Source organism: Mesoplodon bidens, assembly GCF_964165515.1.
Source record: "Mesoplodon bidens genome assembly, chromosome: 15".
In the NCBI taxonomy this organism is placed as follows: Eukaryota; Metazoa; Chordata; class Mammalia; order Artiodactyla; family Ziphiidae; genus Mesoplodon; species Mesoplodon bidens.
In genome coordinates this window covers 35,098,652-35,120,498 of record NC_138171.1, presented here as the reverse complement: position 1 = coordinate 35,120,498, position 21,847 = coordinate 35,098,652, and positions in this window count along the sequence as shown.

Below are 21,847 nucleotides of genomic sequence, written 5' to 3'. Positions count from 1 at the left end.
TCCTCTCCATTCACCTGGCAAATGAGAGACAGAGCTTGGAGGATTGCACAAGAGGTTTTACAGCACTTCTTGTGGAGGTTACATACTTCACTTCCTTCTACACTGCATCGGCCAGAAATCAATTGCCTGACCCACCCCCATCTGTATGAGAGGCTAGGAAATGTGTTTAGATGTGGAAACAGTATTAGAGTGAGGCAAGCGAGGCACTCATCTCAGACTGAAGGTTTCAGGGGATGCCAAAAAACCTCAGTAGGTTTTGAGTGTCTTGTTGATGTTTGCTTCCATTAAAGCCAGGAAGGTAAAATTATAATAAATTCTGGTTTTGGTATAAATAAAGTCTTTAAACTTAAAATAGTGTTGTGAGTTTTAATAGACCTCCTTTTCAATTTTTCAATATTTTTGCCAACTCTTTAGTATTCTGTTAAAAATTATCCATTAAAAATACATGTAAGCATGTACATAGGGGCCCACACTTCTCTGTGTCTGGTAGGAAATGTATCTAGATCTTGAGGAACACGTAAGAGTCTCTGCCAAATCCCCATACTTTATTCTCATCCTTTACTTATTTTATTCTTCATCTTTCTTCTTTAATAATGAATGCCTTTAAGCAGAACACCTTCCTCTGCATACATGCTCATTGTGTCCAAGGTTTTGGTGTTGTGTTTTCCTTCTTATTGCTTCCTAAGGGGTTTGTTATTTCTCTTTTGATTTCTTTTTGATCCAAGAGTTATTTAAGAGTGCATCTCTTTATCTCCCAGTGTATGTAGTTAAGATTTTTTGGTCCCATTAAAATAAATCAGCCTTATTGAGCTATGAGTCACATACCATACGGTTCACTCATTTGTTTTTTATTTATTTCAAAATTTTTTTTGCCATTCAACAAGTGTGCCTGCTGTCTTTATTTTTCTTAATTAATTTTTATTGGAGTATAGTTGATTTACAATGTTGTGTTAGTTTCTGTTGTACAGCAAAGTGAATCAGTTATACATATACATATATCCACCCTTTTTTAGATTCTATTCCCATATAGGTCATTACAGAGTATTGAGTAGAGTTCCCTGTGTAGTAGGTCTTTATTAGTTAGCTATTTTATATATAGTAGTGTCAGTTCACTCACTTCAAGTGTATAATTCTATGGTTTTGGTATACATTATTAATTTTTAAAACTTGTGGTAAAATATACATAACAAAATTTTCTGTTTTAGCCTTTTTTTTAGTGGCATTACTTACACTCACAATGTTGTACAACCATCACCACTATCTATTTACAAAACTTTTCCACTACCCCAGACAAAAACTTCTTTCTTTTGCATGTAGATATCCAATTCTCCCAGCACCATTTACTGAAGGAAACTTGTGTAGTTTTTTAATCGTTGCTCTAGGGATTATAATATATGTACTTAATTTTTCAGTTCAGTTAAAATTAATATTTTACCACTTCAAGTGACATGAAGAAAACTTACAACCATAGAGTTCTCTTTACCCTTCACTTTATGTTGTAATTATCATATGTATTAAACTTATGATCATGGAAAATCTCACTAGTAATGTTATAATTTTTGCTTTTGATAGTCATACATATTTTAAAGAATTTAAGGGGAGGGCTTCCCTGGTGGCGCAGTGGTTGAGAGTCCTCCTGCCGATGCAGGGGACACGGGTTCGTGCCCCGGTCCGGGAAGATCCCACATGCCACGGAGCGGCTGAGCCCGTGAGCCATGGCTGCTGAGTCTGTGCGTCCGGAGCCTGTGCTCCGCAACAGGAGAGGCCACAGCAGTGAGAGGCCCGCGTACCACAAAAAAAAAAAAAAAAAAAAAAAAAAATTTAAGAGGAGAAGATAACCTCTTCTATCCACCTAGATAATTACCATTTCTGTTGCTCATCCTGCATCCCTGAAGTTCCAAGTTTCCCTGGGGTATCGTTTCTCTTCCCCGTGAAGAACTTCCTTTAGAATCTCTTTTAGAGCAGGTTTGCTGGCCGTGAGTCCATTCAGTTTTCCTTCATTTGAGAATATGTACTTCGTCTTCATAACTGAAGGATGTTTTTGCTGGATGTAGAATCTGGGTTGACAGCGCTTTTCATTCGGCACTTTAAACATGTAGTTCTGCTGTCTTCTTGTCCTCCAGGCTTTCTGATGAGAAATCTGCATGTGTTTCAGTTATTGTCCCCTGTGTGTCATGCTTTGTGATTCTCTGGCAGCTCTCAAGATCTCTCTCTTTATCTTTAGTTTTCAGTGGTTTGATTATGATGCGTATGGAGATGGTTTTGAGTTTATCCTGTCTGGAGTTCACTGAGCTTCTTAAATCTTTAAATTGATCTCTTTCAAGTATTTGAGAAGTTTGCAGCCATTGTTTGTTCAAACATTGTTTTCTGCATTGATCTCTATCTCCTCTTCTTCCAGAATTCCGATGACACATATGTTAGACCTTTTTATTCTGTCCCCTGGGTCTCTAAGGCTCTGTTCATTTCTATAAATCTTATTTTTCCTGGCTGTTCAAGTTGGATAGTTTCTTTTGATCTGTTTTTAAGTTTACTGACTCTTTCCTCTGTCATCTCAATTCTGCTACTGAACTCTTCCAATTAGCTTTTTGTTTCAGCAAGATCATGTCTGTCAGCTTTAAAGTTTTCATTTGGCTCTTTCTTATGGGTTATATTTTCTGCTAAGATGTTTGTCTTTCCATCCATTTCAAGACTGTTCACCTTTATTTCATGGAACAAGGTTGTCATCGCTGTGTTAAAGTCTTTGTCTAACAATTCTAACAATTGTGTCATCTCGAGGTGTGCGTCTTTTGCCTTGTGGGTTGTTGAGATTTTCCTGTTTCTTTCTATCTCAAGTAATTTTGGACTACATCCTGGACATTTTAACTATTGCTCTATGAGATGCTGGGTCCTATTACAATCTTCGGAGAGTGTTGATTTCTCTGTTTTGGCAGCAAGTTGAGCTGACTAACTTCAGCTCAAAGTCCCAACATGCCTTCTGTGGGCTGTAATTCCAAAGCCATTTCCATTTTCAAAAACTTGGCTGTGGAGTTTGGATCTGTCCTGTGTGTGCATCCCACCCCCTTCCTCTCCTTCTCCGCCTGCCCCTCCACTGCCCATGGGCCACCCTGGGACTGAGTGGGGATCTACAGCACAGTTTAGTTCTTGAAGCCTTTAGTATGTTTTTAGGATCAGTTCCATGTATGTGTATCTTGGACATGGGCTCCATATGCAGCTGATGGAATTCCTCTTTCAAGCTTCCTCCTCTTAAAGATAGAAAGCCGAGATTTTAGCTTCCTCATCACTTCTTGCATGCACTTCTTGTAACTACATCTGCCTTTAGGGGAAGCAGTGAGAGGGAGGGGAGAGAGAAAAGCAAGGGGGGTGCCTCCCAGGCTCTTTCAACAACAAGGGCTCTCTTTCCTAGTTTCTGTGGTCAGGGAGAAGGATTTTTTTCTCTCTCCTAGTTTCTGTCAGGGTGAGCATGGCTGCCGCTGCAGCTGGGTTGCATGAGAGTGCATCTTTGGGTCTTACCACGGGGCAGAGCTGGGTAGGATCACAAAATAAAGCCAGGGTTCTCCTCCTACTCTCTCTGTAGTCATCCTCTGATCGGAGAAGGAGGGTTTTTGTTGGAGCTTTTTCTTCCTGTGCATGCTATGCAGTTCTGGGATTCAGGATGCTCTGAGTCTGAGCTGAGAGATATGGGAGGAAATCAAACCAAACCAAACCATAAACTCACTGCCATACCTTTCCATGAGTTTTGTTTTCTCTCTCCAATCTGTCTGCTATTCCTTACTTTTCAGGGTCCTCCAATTGTTGCTTCATGTATTCGTCCAGGGTTTTAGTTGTAATCAGTGGGGGAGATATAGGGTGGAGTGTATTTACTCATCTTAACCAGACCTGGGACTCCTACCTTGATATTTTCTTTTTTTTTTTTTTTAACATCTTTATTGGAGTATAATTGCTTTACTACCTTGATATTTTCAATCCCACAAATTAGACATCGTTGGTACTGTTTTATAAGCTCAGTATTACTTTTTTTTGAATTTTATTTTATTTTTTTAATTTAATTTAATTTTTTTATACAGGTACTTTTTTTATACCACCACCACTCCCCCCCCACCGTTTGCCCTTGGTGTCCGTACATTTGTTCTCTACATCTGTGTATCTATTTCTGCCTTGAAAACCGGTTCATCTGTACCATTTTTCTAGATTCCACATACATGCATTAATATACGATATTTGTTTTTCCCTTTCTGACTTACTTCACTCTGTATGACAGTCTCTAGTCCATCCTCATCTCTACAAATGACCCAATTTCGTTCCTTTTTATGGCTGAGTAATATTCCATTGTATATGTGTACCACATCTTCTTTATCCATTCTTCTGTCGATGGGCATTTAGGTTGCTTCCATGACCTGGCTATTGTAAATAGTGCTGCAATGAACATTGGGGTGCATGTGTCATTTTGAATTATGATTTTGTCTGGGTATATGCCCAGTAGTGGGATTGCTGGGTCATATGGTAATTCTATTTTTAGTTCTTTAAGGAACCTCCATACTGTTCTCCATAGTGGCTATATCAATTTACATTCCCACCAACAGTGCAAGAGGGTTCCCTTTTCTCCACACCCTCTCCAGCATTTGTTGTTTGTAGATTTTCTGATGATGCCCATTCTAACTGGTGTGAGGTGATACCTCATTGTAGCTTTGATTTGCATTTCTCTAATGATTAGTGATGTTGAGCAGCTCTTCATGTGCCTCTTGGCCATCAATGGAACAGGAGAGAAAGCCCAGAGATAAACCCACGTACCTATGGTCAATTAATCTATGACAAAGGAGGCAGGGATATACAAGGGAGAAAAGATAGTCTCTTCAATAAGTGGTGCTGGGAAAACTGGACAGCTGCATGTAAAAGAATGAAATTAGAACACTAATACCTAATACCATACACAAAAATAAACTCAAGGGCTTCCCTGGTGGCGCAGTGGTTGAGAGTTCGCCTGCTGATGCGGGGGACGCGGGTTCGTGCCCCGGTCTGGGGGGATCCAGCGTGCCGTGGAGCGGCTGGGCCCGTGGGTCATGGCCGCTGGGTCTGCGCGTCTGGAGCTTGTGCTCCGCAACGGGAGAGGCCACAGCGGTGAGAGGCCCGCGTACCACCAAAAATAATAATAATAATAATAAATAAACTCAAAATAGATTAAAGACATAAATGTAAGACCAGACACTATAAAACTCTTAGAGGAAAACATAGGAAGAACACTCTTCGACATAAATCACAGCAAGGTCTTTTTTGACTCACCTCCTAGAGTAATGGAAATAAAAACAAAAATAAACAAATGGGACCTAACGAAACTTAAAAGTTTTTGCACAGCAAAGGAAACTATAAACAAGATGAAAAGACAACCCTCAGAATGGGAGAAAATATTTGCATATGAATCAACAGAAAAAGGATTAATCTCCAAAATATATAAATAGCTCATGCAGCTCAATATTAAAAAAACAAAGAACCCAATCAAAAAATGGGCAGAAGACCTAAATAGACATTTCTCCAAAGCTCTGTATTACTTCTGATTTACCTACATCCTTGCTTCTTTTTTCTCACCATTCCCTTTTGCACCTCAGACCTTACTTCTTTCTGTTACTTTTATTTTGTCTGTAAATGTGTTTATTTTGCTAGTGTTCTTGAAAATAATTTATCTGTGTAAATAATTCTAGGTTGACTTTTTTTTCTTAACAGCTTAGAGATAACACTGTACTTTCTTTTGGGTTCCAGTGAGGAGGTAGCTGGCTCATTCTGTAGATACTGATTTTTCATTTTGCCTGCTATTAACATCTCCTCTTTGTCTTTGGTATTTTACAGTTGGACTAGAATGTTTATAGTTGTGGACTTCTTTTTATTTATTATGCTTGCTTGGTGAATTTATTGGGCTTCCTGAAAATTCATTGTCTTGTCAAATAGTGCATATTTCCTATTTTCTCTAATCTCTCTTTCTGAAGTCGTATTATTAGACACAGCAGAATTAAAAAAAATTTTATTGGAGTATAGTTGATTTACAATGTTGTGTTAGTTTCAGGTGTACAGGAAAGTGAATCAGTTATACATATACATATATCCACTCTTCTTTAGATTCTTTTCCCATACAGGCCATTACTGAGTATTGAGTAGTGTTCCCTGTGCTATACAGTACTTAGACACATCAGACTTTTTTACTCTTTTATGTTTGACTTTTTTTTCCTTCATATTTTCCCTCCCTGTGCATCCATGCTGCATTCTGACAATGTCTTTGGACCTATCTTAAGCCAACCCACAAATTTTATCTCCAGCTGTATTTAATTTGCTGTTTAATGTACCCATTTACTCTTTTATTTCAATTTTTATATTTTACATTTGTAGAGTTCCTATTTGTGTTTTTTCCCCCCAAATACACCTGGTCAGTTTTACATTCCCTTGTTTCATCATACTTCCAATATCTTCTTTTATTTCTTTAAATCTATTGATTTATGAACAATGCCATCTAATACTAATATCAGCAGTCTTTGAAGCCCTAACTTTGCAGTTGTTTCTGTAGTTCTTTTGCTCATGATCACTTGTTTTGTTGTGTTTTTAAATTGATATTTCATCTTACTTGGAACTTAATCTGTGGGAATTCTTTGAGACCTAGATGTAAGTGCCTTCCTCCAGAGGGGATCTGTGTTTACATCGCTGGGTGCAGGTATACTACCTATCGAGGGTCACTTTAAATGAAAATTTCAGCTTTGTATTTTTTAAGGCTCACAGGCATTGTGAATTCTGGCCTAAACCCTTGAGAGTGTGGGTGAAGGTTAGGGACGCTCTGGAAGATATTTTTCATGCTTTTCTCTAAAGCTATGCCTGAAGAATCAATCTCCACTACCTCCCCCTTCATGGCAGTTCTTTTTCTTCTGGCTCACTGTCAGAGGGTCAGTGATTTAGGGGTCCTAGCTTTATGCAGAGGTCTCGTCTGATCTCCATCCTGCTCTGGCCCAGGCTTTGTCTCTTGTCATCAGAGATTTGGAGGCTGGCTAAAGCCCAGGCTTTACCTTTGGGCCCCTGGGGTCTGGATGATTGATGCAAGGTATCTTCCAGGATACATTCATTTGCAACTTGCCTCTTATTCTTGCGATATTGTGATTGATAAGAAATATATATATTTGGTGATTGGGATGACCAAAACATATTTCTCATATATATGTGGTTTTCCTCCACAGTTCCTGACTCACAGCTCCCAAAACCCTTGGAAATTCCTGAGCCATAAGAGCAATAGGAGCATTTTTTGTTATAATATTTGGTCTCTTATCCTCAGTTCTTGAAATTGTTTCAGAGCCATAAAGGTGAAATGGGCATCTTGTTATTCATAACAAGCCCCTTTTCACCACAGCTGGGTTTATATTAATGAGGTGACTTTTAGAAAGCACCACAGGATGGGGGCTGGTTGCCAGGGGAATGAACCATGACTTCACCCCCTGATTTCTGTGGCGAGCAGAGGGGTTGGAGGTTGAATTAATCACCAATAACCAAAATTTAATCATACCTATGTAATGAATGCTCCATAAAACCACAAAAGGATGGGGTCTATAGGGCTTCTGGGATGGTGAACCTGTGGAGGTGGATGGGAGAGTGCTCCAAGACAGCATGCGAGATACCTGCCCTTTCCCCTACCTTGCCCTAGCATCTTCTCCATCTGGCCATTCCTGAGTTATATATCCTTTGGTAATAAACTGGTGATCTGGGAAGCAAAATGTTTCTCTGAGTTCTGTGAGCCGATCTAGCAAATTAATCAAACCTGAGGATGTTGGCGCCTCTGATCTATAGCTGATGGGTCAGGAGCCCAGGTGACAACCTGAACTTGTGATTGGCGTCTGAAGTGGTGGTATGGTGGGAGAGGTAGTCTTGCAGGACTGAGTCCTTACCCTGTGGAATCTGACCTTGTCTCGAAGTAGATAGTGTCAGAATTGAGTTATTCTCAGCTGGTGTCTGAACATTGCTTGGTGTGTGGGGAAAACCCTCACACCACACTCATTGGAATTGGGGTCAGAACCATTTTTAACTTTACACCATGATTTTCAGAGGTTTATCCAGTGTTGATAGATGAACTGGAGTTCATTCATTTTAAATGCTGTTAAGGGGCTTCCCTGGTGGCGCAGTGGTTGAGAGTCCGCCTGCCAATGCAGGGGACACGGGTTCGTGCCCCGGTCCGGGAAGATCCTACATGCCGTGGAGCGGCTAGGCCCGTGAGCCATGGCCGCTGAGTCTGCGTGTCCGGAGCCTGTGCTCCGCAACGGGAGAGGCCACAACAGTGAGAGGCCCACGTACCGCAAAAAAAATTTTTTAAATAAATAAATGCTGTTAAATATTTCAATGTGAATATTTACCATGATCCACTTATTCATTTTCCTATTGATGGACATTTACATTATTCTGAGTCTTTGACTATTGTAAATAATGCTGTAATAAACATTTTTTTCCCATGTTTCTTTGGGTATGTGTGCAAGAGTTTCTCTAGTGTATATACCTAAAAGTGGAATTTCTGGGTCACAGAGTATGTGCACTTTGAAATTTTGGAGATTATATTTAATTGTTCTCCAAGCAATACCAAGACACACACCCACCACTGTTCACTTTGCCTCCAACATTTAAATTTTTACCAATCTGATGTGTGTGAAAATGACGATTTTCATTGACATGTCCTTGATTGCTAGAGAGAAGAGCATGTCTCATGTTTCGCTCATTTTGGTTTTCTCTTCTGTGAACTGCCTCTTTGTATTTATCTTGTGAATATTGGAAACCAAGGGTAATCATTAGTTAGATCCATTACACCTGTAACCTGCACTCACTGATCAAGCTCACTTTAACTGTTGCTGCAGAAGGTTTGCATGTCTTCCAAGCTTCATGCAGCCTAAATAATAAAGATATTTGCCCAAGTTGTTTTTTTTTTTTTTTTTTTTTTCTCTTTTTGCGGTATGCGGGCCTCTCACTGTTGTGGCCTCTCCCGTTGCGGAGCACAGGCTCCGGACGCGCAGGCCCAGCGGCCATGGCTCACGGGCCCAGCCGCTCTGCGGCATATGGGATCCTCCCAGACCGGGGCATGAACCCGTATCCCCTGCATCGGCAGGCGGACTCTCAACCACTGCGCCACCAGGGAGGCCCCCAAGTTGTTTTTCAAATAACTTGGAGTCAGCTGTGTCCAGTTCGAGCTTGAGCCAGATGAAACTGACTACTGACCCTCCAACTGGGCATGCGTGAGTATCCACTCAGGGACCTTTAGATGCCAGAGGGCCCAAAACTCCACCATCAGAGCATGGTAACACCATCATTTTCTGAACATGTGTCCCATGAAGAAGCCACAGATTAGCTGCACCTGTGCAGAAGGACAATTGCCTCACTTTTTCTTTTCTCCAATCACCTTATCACCTTTCCCCGTGCCCTCCATGCCTCAGCTTTATCCCATCAATATCCTGTGCCCCTCCCCTTCCGGGAGACAGATTTGAGATCCATTCTCCCCTCTCCTGTCTTGGCCGCCTCGTGAATACAGTTTTACTCTGCTGCAAACTTTGGCATCTCAGTGTTTGGCCTGTTGCTTGTCCAGCGAATGAGCCAGGTTTGGTAACATAGTTTCCTATTTCTAAATTGGTTTGCCATTCATTAGATATTTGAAATTCGAATTCTTTGTCAATCATATATGTTACAAACGTCCTCTTTCTGTCAGTGGCTTGTTATTTCCCTTTACTTTTGAACTATAGAAATTTAAATCTGATCTCAGACTCATCAAACTCTTTATGTCTTTTTAAGAAATCCTGTCCTCTTTTTTTTAAAATTTATTTATTTATTATTTTTGGCTGCGTTGGGTCTTCATTGCTGCACGCGGGCTTTCTCTAGTTGCGACGAGTGGGGGCTACTCTTTGTTGCGGTGCGAGGGCTTCTCATTGCGGTGGCTTCTCTTGTTGCGGAGTACGGGCTCTAGGCACGTGGGCTTCAGTAGTTGTGGCTCGCGTGTTCTAGAGCACAGGCTCAGTTGCGGCGCACGGGCTTAGTTGCTCCGCGGCATGTGGGATCTTCCTGGACCAGGGCTTGAACCCGTGTTCCCTGAATTGGCAGGTGGATTCTTAACCACTGCGCCACCAGGGAAGCCCCTGTCCTACTCTTAAGGTCATAAAGACAGCCTCCTGTATTTTATGTTAAAAACTAAAAGTTTGCTTTTCATATTTAAGTTTTTCATCCAGTTAGAACTGTTTTTTGTGTAAGGTGTAAAGTTGGAATTTAACTGTTTCCAGATGGATAGCCACTTGTCCTTGGCATCCTTCCCCACTGAATTATAATGCCATCTCTCTAATATATAAAGTTTCCATTCCTAGGCTCTCTTCTCATTGCTCTATTTGTGCCAAAGCCACATTTTCTTAATTTCAATAACTTTTTAATTAGTATCACTATGTGAGAACTGGTATGTGAAACCCTCATCTAATTTTGGTTCTTCAAAATCTCATTTAGTCTAGGTGTTTTTCTCCTCCATTTGCATTTTAGAATCTGCTTGCCGATTTTCATGACAAAACCTGTTGGGATTTTTATTGGAATGGTATGCATTCATGGACTAATTTGAGGAGAATTGACATATTTATGATATTAAGTCTCTATCCATGACCATGGTGTAAAATTAAATAAATTTCAATAGTTATACAAAATTTTCAGGAAGGTCTTACATATCTTTTGTTAGATTTATTCATTTATTCCCTATTAGCATATTGCTTGTTTTGTTAGATAATTGTACTTTAATTAATTCAGGTCTATTGAGGTATGATTTACATACAGCAGAATTTATCTTTTTTTAGGTATTACAGCTCAACGAGCTTTTAAAAGGTATAAGGTTCCGTAGCCACGATCACAATCAAGACACAGTATTCCACTACCCCGAGTTCCTTCATGTCCCTTTATAGTCAATCCTTTCCTCCCATTTCTAGTCTTTGGCAATCACTGCTCTGAATTCTGTCCCTATACTTTTGCTTTTTCCAGAACATCATATAAATGGAATCATACAGTATGTAGCCTTAGTTTGGCTTCTTTCACTTAGCAAAATATTTTTGAGGTTTGTCCACATCATTATGTGTACTGGTAGTTGATTCCTTTTTACTGCTGAGTCATATTCATTGTATGGATGTACCATGACTTGTTGACCCACTCACCAGTTGATCAGCTGATGGACAATTTCTTCCCTCCGTTTTGGATGATTATGAATAAAGTTGCTATGAACGCTGGTGTACAGATTTGCATGAGAACATGTTTTCATTTCCTGGGGTAAATACCTAGCAGTGGGATTGTTGGGTCATACAGTAATATGTATTTACATTGATAAGAAATTGTCAAAATGTTTTTCAAACTGGTTATGCCATTTTTCATCCCCATCAGCGAAGGGTGAGAGTTTTACTTCCTCTGCATCCTGACCAATTCTTGGTATTGTAGTGGTATCTCACTGTGGTTTTCTTCTGCATTTTCCTAATAAATAATAATTTTGAACTTCATTTCATGTGATTATTTGTCATCTGTGTCTCTTCTTTGATGAAATATCTGTTCAAATCTTTTTCCAGTTTTTAAAACTTGAGATTTTTGTAATTGAGTATTGAGAAGTCTTTACATGTTGTGTTGCAAGTTCTTTATCGGATGTGTTTTACAAGTGTTTTCTCCAGTCTGTAGGTGATCTTTTTATTTTCTTAATAATATCTTTTGAAAAGCAGAAGTTAATTTTGATCAAGTCCAGTTTGTCAATGTTTTTCTTTTATGGGTCATGGTTTTGGTGTTGAATCTAAGAAATCTTTGCCTAACTCAAAGTCACAAAGATTTTCTATTTTTCCCTCTAAAAGTTTAATAGTCTAAGTTTTTACATTGTCTATAATCTATCTTAAGTTTTTAAAATATATAATGGAAACTATGGGTCAAGGTTCATTTTAATTTTTTTGCACATGGATACCCAATTGTTTTAGCACCACTTGTTAAAAAGATTATTCTTAACTTATTTAATTACCTTGACTCCTTTGTGGAAAATCAACTGAATATACAGTCCCTTGGTGTCTGTGAAGGGGATTGGTTCCAGGACCCTTTGTAAATACAGAAATCCCAGGATGCTCAAGTCCTTTATATAAAATGGCATAGTATTTTCATGTAAGCTACACAACCTTCTCATACAATTTAATTTTTAATTATTTATCTTTTATTGAAACAACTGACATACAATATTAGTTTCAGGTGTACTGCATAATGGTTTGACATTTGCATACATTATGAAATGATCACCATACGTCTAGTAACAATTTATCTCCATGTAAAATTATTACAATATTATTGACATATTCCTTATGCTGTATATTACATGCCCATGACTTATTTATTTTATAAGTGGAGGTTTGTACCTCTTAATCACCTTCACCTATTTTGCCCCCACTCCCAACCTTCTCTGGTAACCACCAATTTGTTTTTTGTATCGATGAGTCTTTCATTTTGTTGTTTTTTACATTCCACATATAAGTGAGTTCATATGGTATTAGTCTTTCTCTGTCTGACATATTTCACTTAGCATAATACCCTCTTCATACATCCATGTTGCCAAAAATGGCAAGATTTCATCTTGTTATGGCAGAGTAACATTCCATTGTTTAAATATACCACATCTTCTTTATTCATTCATCTATTGATGGGCACTTAGGTTGCTTCCATCTCTTGGCTACTGTAAATAATGCTGCAGAGAATATGGGGGTGCAGATATCGTTTCCAATTAGTGATTTTGTTTTCCTCAGTAAATACCCAGAAGTGTAATTGCTGTATCATATCCAGTTCTATTTTTAATATTTTGAGGAACCTCCACACTGTTTTTCACAGTGGCTGCACCAATTTACATTCTCACCAGCAGTGCACAAGAGTTCTCTTTTCTCCATGTCCTCCCCAACACTTTTTTTTGTCTTCTTGATGACAGCCATTCTGGCAGATATGACGTGTTATTTCATTGTGGGTTTTATTTATTTATTTATTTATTTATTTATTTATGGCTGTGTTGGGTCTTCGTTTCTGTGCGAGGGCTTTCTCTAGTTGCGGCAAGTGGGGGCCACTCTTCATCGCAGTGCGCGGGCCTCTCACTATCGCGGCCTCTCTTGGTGTGGAGCACAGGCTCCAGATGCGCAGGCTCAGTAGTTGTGGCTCAAGGGCCTAGTTGCTCCACGGCATGTGGGATCTTCCCAGACCAGGGCTCGAACCCGTGTCCCCTGCATTGGCAGGCAGATTCTCAACCACTGCGCCACCAGGGAAGCCCCTTCATTGTGGTTTTGATTTGCATTTCCCTGATTATTAGTGATGGTAAGCATTTATTCATGTGTCTGGAGGCCATATCTGGGTCGTTTTTGGAAAAATGTTTATTCAGGTCTCCTGCCCATAAAAAAAATTTTTTTAATTGGGTTGTTTGATTTTTTGATGTTGAGTTGCATGAGTTCTTTGTGTATTTGGATATTAACCCCTTATCAGATGGATCATTTGCAATTATCTTCTCCTCATTCAGTAGGAGATCTTTTTGTTTTATTGATAGTTTCCTTCACTGTGAAAAAGGTTTTTAGTTCAATGTAGTCCCATTTGTTTATTTTTGCTTTTGTTTCCTTTGCCTGAGGAGACAGATCCAAAAAAAATATATTGCTAAGACTGATGTCAAAGAGTCTAATGTCTATGTTTTCTTCTAGAAGTTTTATGGTTTCAGGCCTTTCATTTAAGTCTGTAATCCACTTTGTGTTTATTTTTGTACATGGTGTGAGAAAGTAGTCCAGTTTGATTCTTTAGCATGTTGCTAAATACCATTTATTGAAAAGGCTGTCTTTTCCCCATTATATAGTCTTGCCTCCTTTGTTATAGATTTATTGCCCATATAAGTGTGGGTTCATTTTGATCTCTATTCTCTTCCATTGATATAGGTATCTGTTTTTGTGCCAGTACCTTACTGTTTGGTTACTGTAGCTTTGTATTACAGTTTGAAATCAGGAAGTGTGATACCTCCAGCTTTGTTCTTACTCAAGATTGCTTTGGCTATTAGGGGGTATTGTATTTCCATACAAATTTTAAAGTTTTTGTTCTAGTTCTGTGAAAAGTGTTCTGGGTATTTTGATAGGGATTGCACTGAATCTGTAGATTGCCTTGGGTGGTATGGTCATTTTAACAATATTAATTCTTCCATTCCGTGAGCACAGTATATCTTTATATTTGTTTGTGTCATCTTAAATTTTTTTCATCAGTGTCTTAGAGATTTCAGAGTACAAGTCTTTTACCTCTTTAGTTAAATTTATTCCTAGGTACATTATTCTTTTTAATGCAATTGTAAATGGGATTGTTTTCATGTATTTTTCTGATAGTTCATTTTTAATATATAGAAATGCTATATTTCTTTGTATTAATTTGGTATACTGCACTTCACTGAATTCATTTATTCTAGTAGGTTTTTTTGCTATCATCTTTGGGATTTTCTATATATAGTATCATGTCATCTGAAAACAGTGACAGTTTTACTATTTTCTTTCCAATTTGAATTTTTTGTTTTTCTCTACTGGCTCCTGTGGCCAGGATTTCCAATATACTGGGTTGGCCAAAAAGTCAGCTCGGGTTTTTGTAACATCTAATGGAAAAATCTGAACGAACTTTTTGGCCAACCCAATACTATGTTGAAAAAAAGTGGTAAGAGTGGGCATACTTGTCATTTCTGATCTTAGAGGAAATGTTTTTAGCTTTTCATCACTGAGTGAAAAAATTGGCTGTGGGTTTGTCATATATGGTCTTTATTATGTTGAGGTATATTCCCTCTGTAACTCACTCTGGAGACTTTTTATCATACGTGAATGTTGAATTTTGTCAAAAGATTTTCCTGCATCTATTGAGGTGAGCATATGATTTTTATTCTTCAATTTGTTAATGTGGTATTACACATTGATTTGCTGATATTGAATCATCCTTACATCCCTGGAATAAATCCCACTTGATTTTTGTGTATGATCCTTTTAATGTATCATTGTGTTTGGTTTGCTAATATTTTGAGGACTTTGCATCTATGTTCATCAGGGATATTGCTCTGGAATTTTCTTTTTTGTGGTTCATTTGTCTGGTTTTGGTATCAGTGTGATGCTGGCCTTCTAGAATGAGTTCAGAAGCATTTCTTCCTCTTCAATTTTTGGGAATAATTTGAGAAAGATAGGTTTAACATTTCCTAAATGTTTGGCAGAATCCACTTATGAAGCCATCTAGTCCTGAACTTGTGTTTGTTGGGAGGGTTTTTTTGCTTTTATTACTTATTCAATTTCATTACTGGTAATGTATTCATGTTTTCTATTTCTTCCTGATTTACTTTCTAGGAATTTATCCATTTCCTCTAGGTAGTCCACTTTATTGACATAAGTTGTTCATAGTAATCTCTTTTATGGTGTCAGTTGTAACTTCTCTTTTATTTATGATTTTATTTATTTGGGCCCTCTTTTTTCCTTAATGAGACTGGCTAATGGCTTATCAATTTTTTATCTTTTCAAAAAACTAGCTCTTTTTGGTTCTTTTTAATTTTTTTAAAGTCTCAATTTCATTTACTTCTGCTCTGATATTTATTTCTTTTATTCTACTAACTTTGAGTTTTGATGTTCTTCTTTTTTTAGTTCCTTTAGGTGTAAGGTTAAATTGTTTAGTTGAGCTTTTTCTTGTTTTCTGAGGTAGGCTTGTATTGCTGTAAACTTCCCTCTTAGAAGTGCTTTTGCTGTGTCCTGTGTATTTTGGATTGCTGTGTTTCCATTTTTACTTGTCTCCAGGTATTTTGTTATTACTCTTTGATATCATCAGTGACCTACTGTTTCATAACCTATTGTTTACCCTCCATGTGTTTGTTTTTTGTAGTTTTTTTTCTTATAGTTGATTTCTAGTTTCATACCCTTGTGTTCAGAAGAGATGCTTGATATGATTTCAATCTTCTTAAATTTATTGAGACTTCTTTTGTGGCCTATATATCCTGGAGAATGTTCCATGTGCACTTTAAAAAAATGTGTATTCTGCTGCTTTGGATGAAATGTTCTGTATGTATTAATTCCATCTAAAATCTACTGTGTCCTTTAAGGCCAGTGTTGCCTTCTTGATTTTCTGTCTGGATGATCAGTCCATTGATGTAAGTGTAATGTTAAAGTCCGCTACTATTTTTATGTTACTGTCATTTTCTCCCTTTATGTTTGTTTATATAGAAATTTTTTTGTTTTTTTATTTTTATTTTTAAAAATTTTGGCCGTACCATGCAACATGTGGGATCTTAGTTCCCCCACCAGGTATCGAACCTGTGCTCCCTGCAGTGGAAGCGTGGAGTCTTAACCACTGGACCACCAGGGAAGTACCATATGTTTGTTTATATTTTTATTAAAATTTTAAAATTGAAGTTGATTTATAAAGTTATATTAGTTTCAGTCGTATAACAGTGATTCAGTATTTTTATAGATTATACTCCATTTAAGGGTATTACAAAATAATGATTATACTTCCCTGTGCTGTATAATATCCTTTTTGCTCATTTATTTTATACATAGTAGTTTGTATCTTTTAATCCCTTAGCCCTATCTTGCACTCCCCTTCCCCCTCCCCACTGGTAACCACTAGTTTGTTCTCTATATCTGTGAGTCTACTTCTGTTTTGTTATATTTATTTGTTTTATTTTTTTAGATTCCTCATATAAGTGCTAACATACAGTATTTGTCTTTCTCTGTCTGACTTATTTCACTAAGCATAATACCCTCTATTTCCCTCCATGTTGTTGCAAATGGCAGAATTTCATTCTTTTTTATGGATGAGTAATATTCTGTGGTATATATATACCACATCTTTATTTATTCATCAGTTGATGGACACTTAAGTTGCTTCCATATCTTGGCTATTGTAAATAATGCTGCTATCAACATTGGGATGCATGTATCTCTTCAAACTAGTGTTTTCATTTTCTTTGGATATATACCCAGGAGTGGAATTGCTGGATCGTATGACAGTTCTATTTTTGTTTTTTGAGGAATCTCCATACTGTTTTCCATAGAGGCCGCACCAATTTACATTCTCAGTAGCAGTGTAGGAGGGTTTTCTTTTCTCCACATCCTCGCCAACGTTTGTTATATGTAGACTTTTTGATGATAGCCGTTTTGACAGGTGTGAGGTGATATCTCATTGTGGTTTTTATTGCATTTCTCTGATTAGCTACATTGAGCATCTTTTCATGTTCCTATTGGCCAGTGTATGTCTTCTTTGGAAATATGTCTGTTCAGGTCTTCTGCCCATTATTTAACAAACAACCTTCTGGCCAGGTTGCTTGTTTTTTTGATTCTGAGTTGTATGAGCTGTTGATATATTTTAGATATTAACCCCTTATCAGTCATGCCATTTGTAAATATTTTCTCCCATTCAGTAAGCTGTCTTTTTTTTTGTTGATGGTTTCCTTTAGTGTGCAAAAGCTTTTAAATTTAATTAGTCTCATTTGTTTATTTTTGTTTTTATTTCCTTTGTCTCAGGAGACTGATCCAAAAAATATTGCTACAATTTATGTCAAAAAGTATCCTACCTATGTTTTCTTCTAGGAGTTTTATAGTTTCAGGTCTTACATATAGGTCTTTAGTCCATTTTGAGTTTATTTTTGTAAATGGTATGATAAATTGTTCTAGTTTTATTCTTTTGCATGTAGCTGTCCAGTTTTCCCAGTACAACTTATTGAACAGACCGTATTTTCTCCATTGTATATTCTTGCCTCCTTTGTCATAGATTAGTTGACCATAATTGCATGGGTTTACTTATGAGCTCTCTATTCTGTTCCATTGATCAATGTGTATGTTTCTGGGCCAGTACCATTCTATTTTAACTATTTTAGCTTTGAAGTATAGTCTGAAGTTAGAGGGTGTGATACATCCAGCTTTCTTCTTTTTCTTCAAGATTGCTTTAGCAATTTGGGGTCTTTTGTGGTTCCATATAAATTTAGGATTCTTTTTTCTAGTTCTGTGGAAAATGTCATGGGTATTTTGATAGGGATTGCATTAAATCTGTAGATTGCCTTGCTAGTATGGACATATTAACAATATTCTTCCAGTATATGAACATGAGATATCTTCCCATTTCTTTGTATCACCTTCTGTATCCTTTATCAGTGTTTTATAGTTTTCAGAGTATAGGTCTTTCACCTCCTTGGTTAATTTTATTCCACCTATTCTTTTTGATGTGATTTTAAACAGACTTGTTTTCTTGCTTTCTCTTTCTGATAGTTCATTATCAGTGTATAGGAAAGCAACAGATTTCTGAATACTAATCTTGTGCTCCACAACCTTATTGAATTTATTTATTAGTTCTAATAGTTTTTTGGAGATTTTAAGGTTTTCTATATATAGTATCATGTCATATGCAAATAAGTGACAGTTTTATTTCTTCCCTTGCAATTTGGATGCCTTAAAAAATTTTTTATTGAAGTATAGTTGAATTGCAGTGTTGTGTTAATTACTGCTGTATAGCAAAGTGACTCAGTTATACATATATATACATTCTTTTTCATGTTTTTTCCATGATGGTTTATCAGAGGATAGTGAGTATAGTTCCCTGTGCTATACAGTAGGACCTTGTTTACCCATTCTATATATACCAGTTTGCATCTGCTAATTCCAAACTGCCAATCCAACCCTTTCCTACCCCTTGGCAACCACCGGTCTATTCTCTATGTCCCTGATTCTATTTCTGTTTCAGAATAGGTTCATTTGTGTCATATTTTAGATTCCACATATAAGTGATATCATATGGTATTTGTCTTTCTCTTTCTGACTTACTTCACTTAGTATGGTAATCTCTAGTTGTGGATGCCTTTTCTTTTTCTTGTCTGATTACTATGGCTAGGATTTCCAACATTATGTTAAATATAAGTGGCAAGTGTGGGCATCCTCCTCTTTTCTTAATTTTAAAAGAAAAACTTTCAGCTTTTTACCACTGAGTAGGATGTTAGCTGTAGTTTTCTCATAAATGGCCTTTTTTATGTTGAGATATGTTCCCTCTATACCAACTTTGAGAGATTTTATATGAATGGATGTTGAATTTTGTCAAAATTTTTTTCTTCATCTATTGAGATGATCATGTAATTTTTATCCTTCCCTTTTTTTTTTTTAAATAGTGTAATGTATCACATTGATTTTTTGTAGGTATTGAGCCACCCTTGCATCCCTGGCATAAATCCCATTTGATCATGGTTATCCTTTTTTTTTTCTTGTGGTACTCAGGCCTCTCACTGCTGTGGCCTCTCCCGTTGTGGAGCACAGGCTCCAGACGCGCAGGCTCAGCGGCCATGGCTCACGGGCCTAGCCACTCTGTGGCATGTGGGATCTTCCCAGACCAGGGCACGAACCCATGTCCCCTGCATCGGCAGGTAGACTCTCAACAACTGCGCCACCAGGGAAGCCCTATCCTTTTTATATATTGTTAAATTTGGTTTGCTAATATTTTGTTGAGGATTTTTGCACCTATATCAATCAGAGATATTGTCCTGTAATTTTCTTTTGTAGTGTCTTTTTCTGATTTTGGTATCAGGGAAATAGTGGCCTCGTAGAATGAATTTGGGAGTGTTCCCTCCTCTTCAATTTTTGGGAGTAGTTTGAGAAGGATAAGAATCAGCTCTTCTTTACATGTCTGGTAGAATTTCCCTGTGAAGCCATCTGGTCCTGGACTTTTGTTTGATGGGATTTTTTTTTTTAATTACAAACTCAATTTCACTACAAACTCAATTTCATTACTAATGATTGTTTTGTTCAGATTGTCTATTTCTTCCTGATTCAGTCTTGGGAGGTTGTATGTTTCTTGAAATTTGTCCATTTCTTCTAGGTTGTCCAATTTGTGGGCATATAACTGTTCATAGTATTCACTTATGATTTTTTTTTGTATCTCTGTGATATTGGTTGTTATTTCTCCTCTTTCATTTCTTATTTTGTTTATTAGGTCCTCTCTTTTTCTTGATGAGCCTGGGTAAAAGCTTATCAATTTTGTCTTTCAAAAAATAAAAACAGCTCTTGGTTTCATCTTTTCTTTTCTTTTTACTTTTTTTTTTGGTCTCTATTTCCTCTCTGATCTTTATTTCCTTCTTTCTGCTGACTTTGGGCTATGTTTGTTCTTATTATAATTCCTTTGGATGGTAAATTAGGTTGTTTGAGAGTTTGTTTGTTCCTTGAGGTAGGCCTGCAGAGCTATAAACTTCCCTTTTAGAACTGCTGTTGCTGCAACCCATAGATTATGGAAAGTTGTGTTTCCCTTTTCATTTGTCTGGAGGTATTTTCTGATTTCCCCGTTGATTTCTTCATCAACCCACTTTTTTGCTTTGTTTTGTTTTGTGGCATGTTGGTTAGTCTCCATGTGTTTGTGCTTTTCCCATTTTTCTTCCTGTAGTTGTTTTCTAGTTTCATACCTTTGTGGTTGGAAAAAATGCTTGATGTAATTCCTATCCTCTTAAATTTGTTGACACTTTTTTGTGGCCTAGAGTGTGATCTACCCTGGAGAATGTTTCATGTGTACTTGAAAAGAATGTGTATTCTGCTGTTTGGGGATGGAATGTCCTATAGATATTTATGAAGTCTAACTGGTATAAGGTGTCATTTAAGACTGTTTCCTTATTGATTTTTCTGTTTGGACAGAATGTCCATTGGTGTGAGGTATTAAAGTCTCCTACTATTATTGTATTTTCAATTTCTCCCCTTATGTTTGTTAATATTTGCATTATATAATTAGGTGCTCTTTTATTATGTGGATATATGTTAATGAGTGTTATATTCTCTTGTATTGGTCCCTTTATCACTATATAATGCCCTTCTTTGTCTTTTGTTATAGACTTTGTTTTAAAATTTATTTTGTCTGAGTATTGCTACGCTATCTTCATGTCATTTCCATTTGCTTGAAATACACTTTTTCCATTCCCTCACTCTCAGTCTGTGTGTTTTCAGCTTTGAAGTGTGTCTCTTGTAAAGAGCATATAGATGAGTCTTTTTAAATCTAATCTGCCACTCTGTCTTTTGATTGGAGCATTTAGTCCATTGATATTTAAAGTGATTTTTGATATGTATGTACTTATTGCCATTTGTTACTTGTTTTCTGGTTGTTTTTGTAGTTCTTCTCTGTTCTTCTTTTTGTTTCTTCCCCCTTTGGTTTGGTTTTCTTTAGTGGTGTGGTTGTGTTACTTTTGCTCTAGTTTTATATATCTATTGTAGATTTTTGACTTGTCGTTACTGCAGGGTTCATATATGTTGACCTATATCTATATTTACTTGTTTTAAACTGGTAGTCATTTAAATTCAAATGAATTCTAAAAGATCTACATTTTAAAAATTCCCCCACCCACATTTTGTTTTTGGTGTCATATTTTATATCTTCATGTTTAACCCTTTACTGTTTATTGTACTTATAGTTGATTTTACAATGTTTTTTCCTTTAATCTTTGTACTAGCTTATGTAAGTGATTGATCCTCAGCCTTTACTATATATTTGCCTTTACTAGCTAGATTTTCCCATTTCTATAGATACTTCTTGTTATAGCCTTTTCTTTTCCACTTAGAGAAGATCCTTTAACATTTCTTTTAGGGTAGGTTTACTATCAATGAACTCTTTTAGTTTTTTGCTGTCTGAGACGTTTTTTAAAATCTCTCCTTCAATTCTAAATGATAATCTTTTTTTATAGAGTATCCTAGTTAGCAGGTTTTTTCCTTTCAGAACTTTAAATATATCATGCTACTTCCTTCTAGCCTGCAAAATGTCTGCAGAAAAATCAGCGGATAGCTTTATAGGGATTCCTTGTATTTTAGTCTTTGTTTTTCCTCTTGCTGCCTTT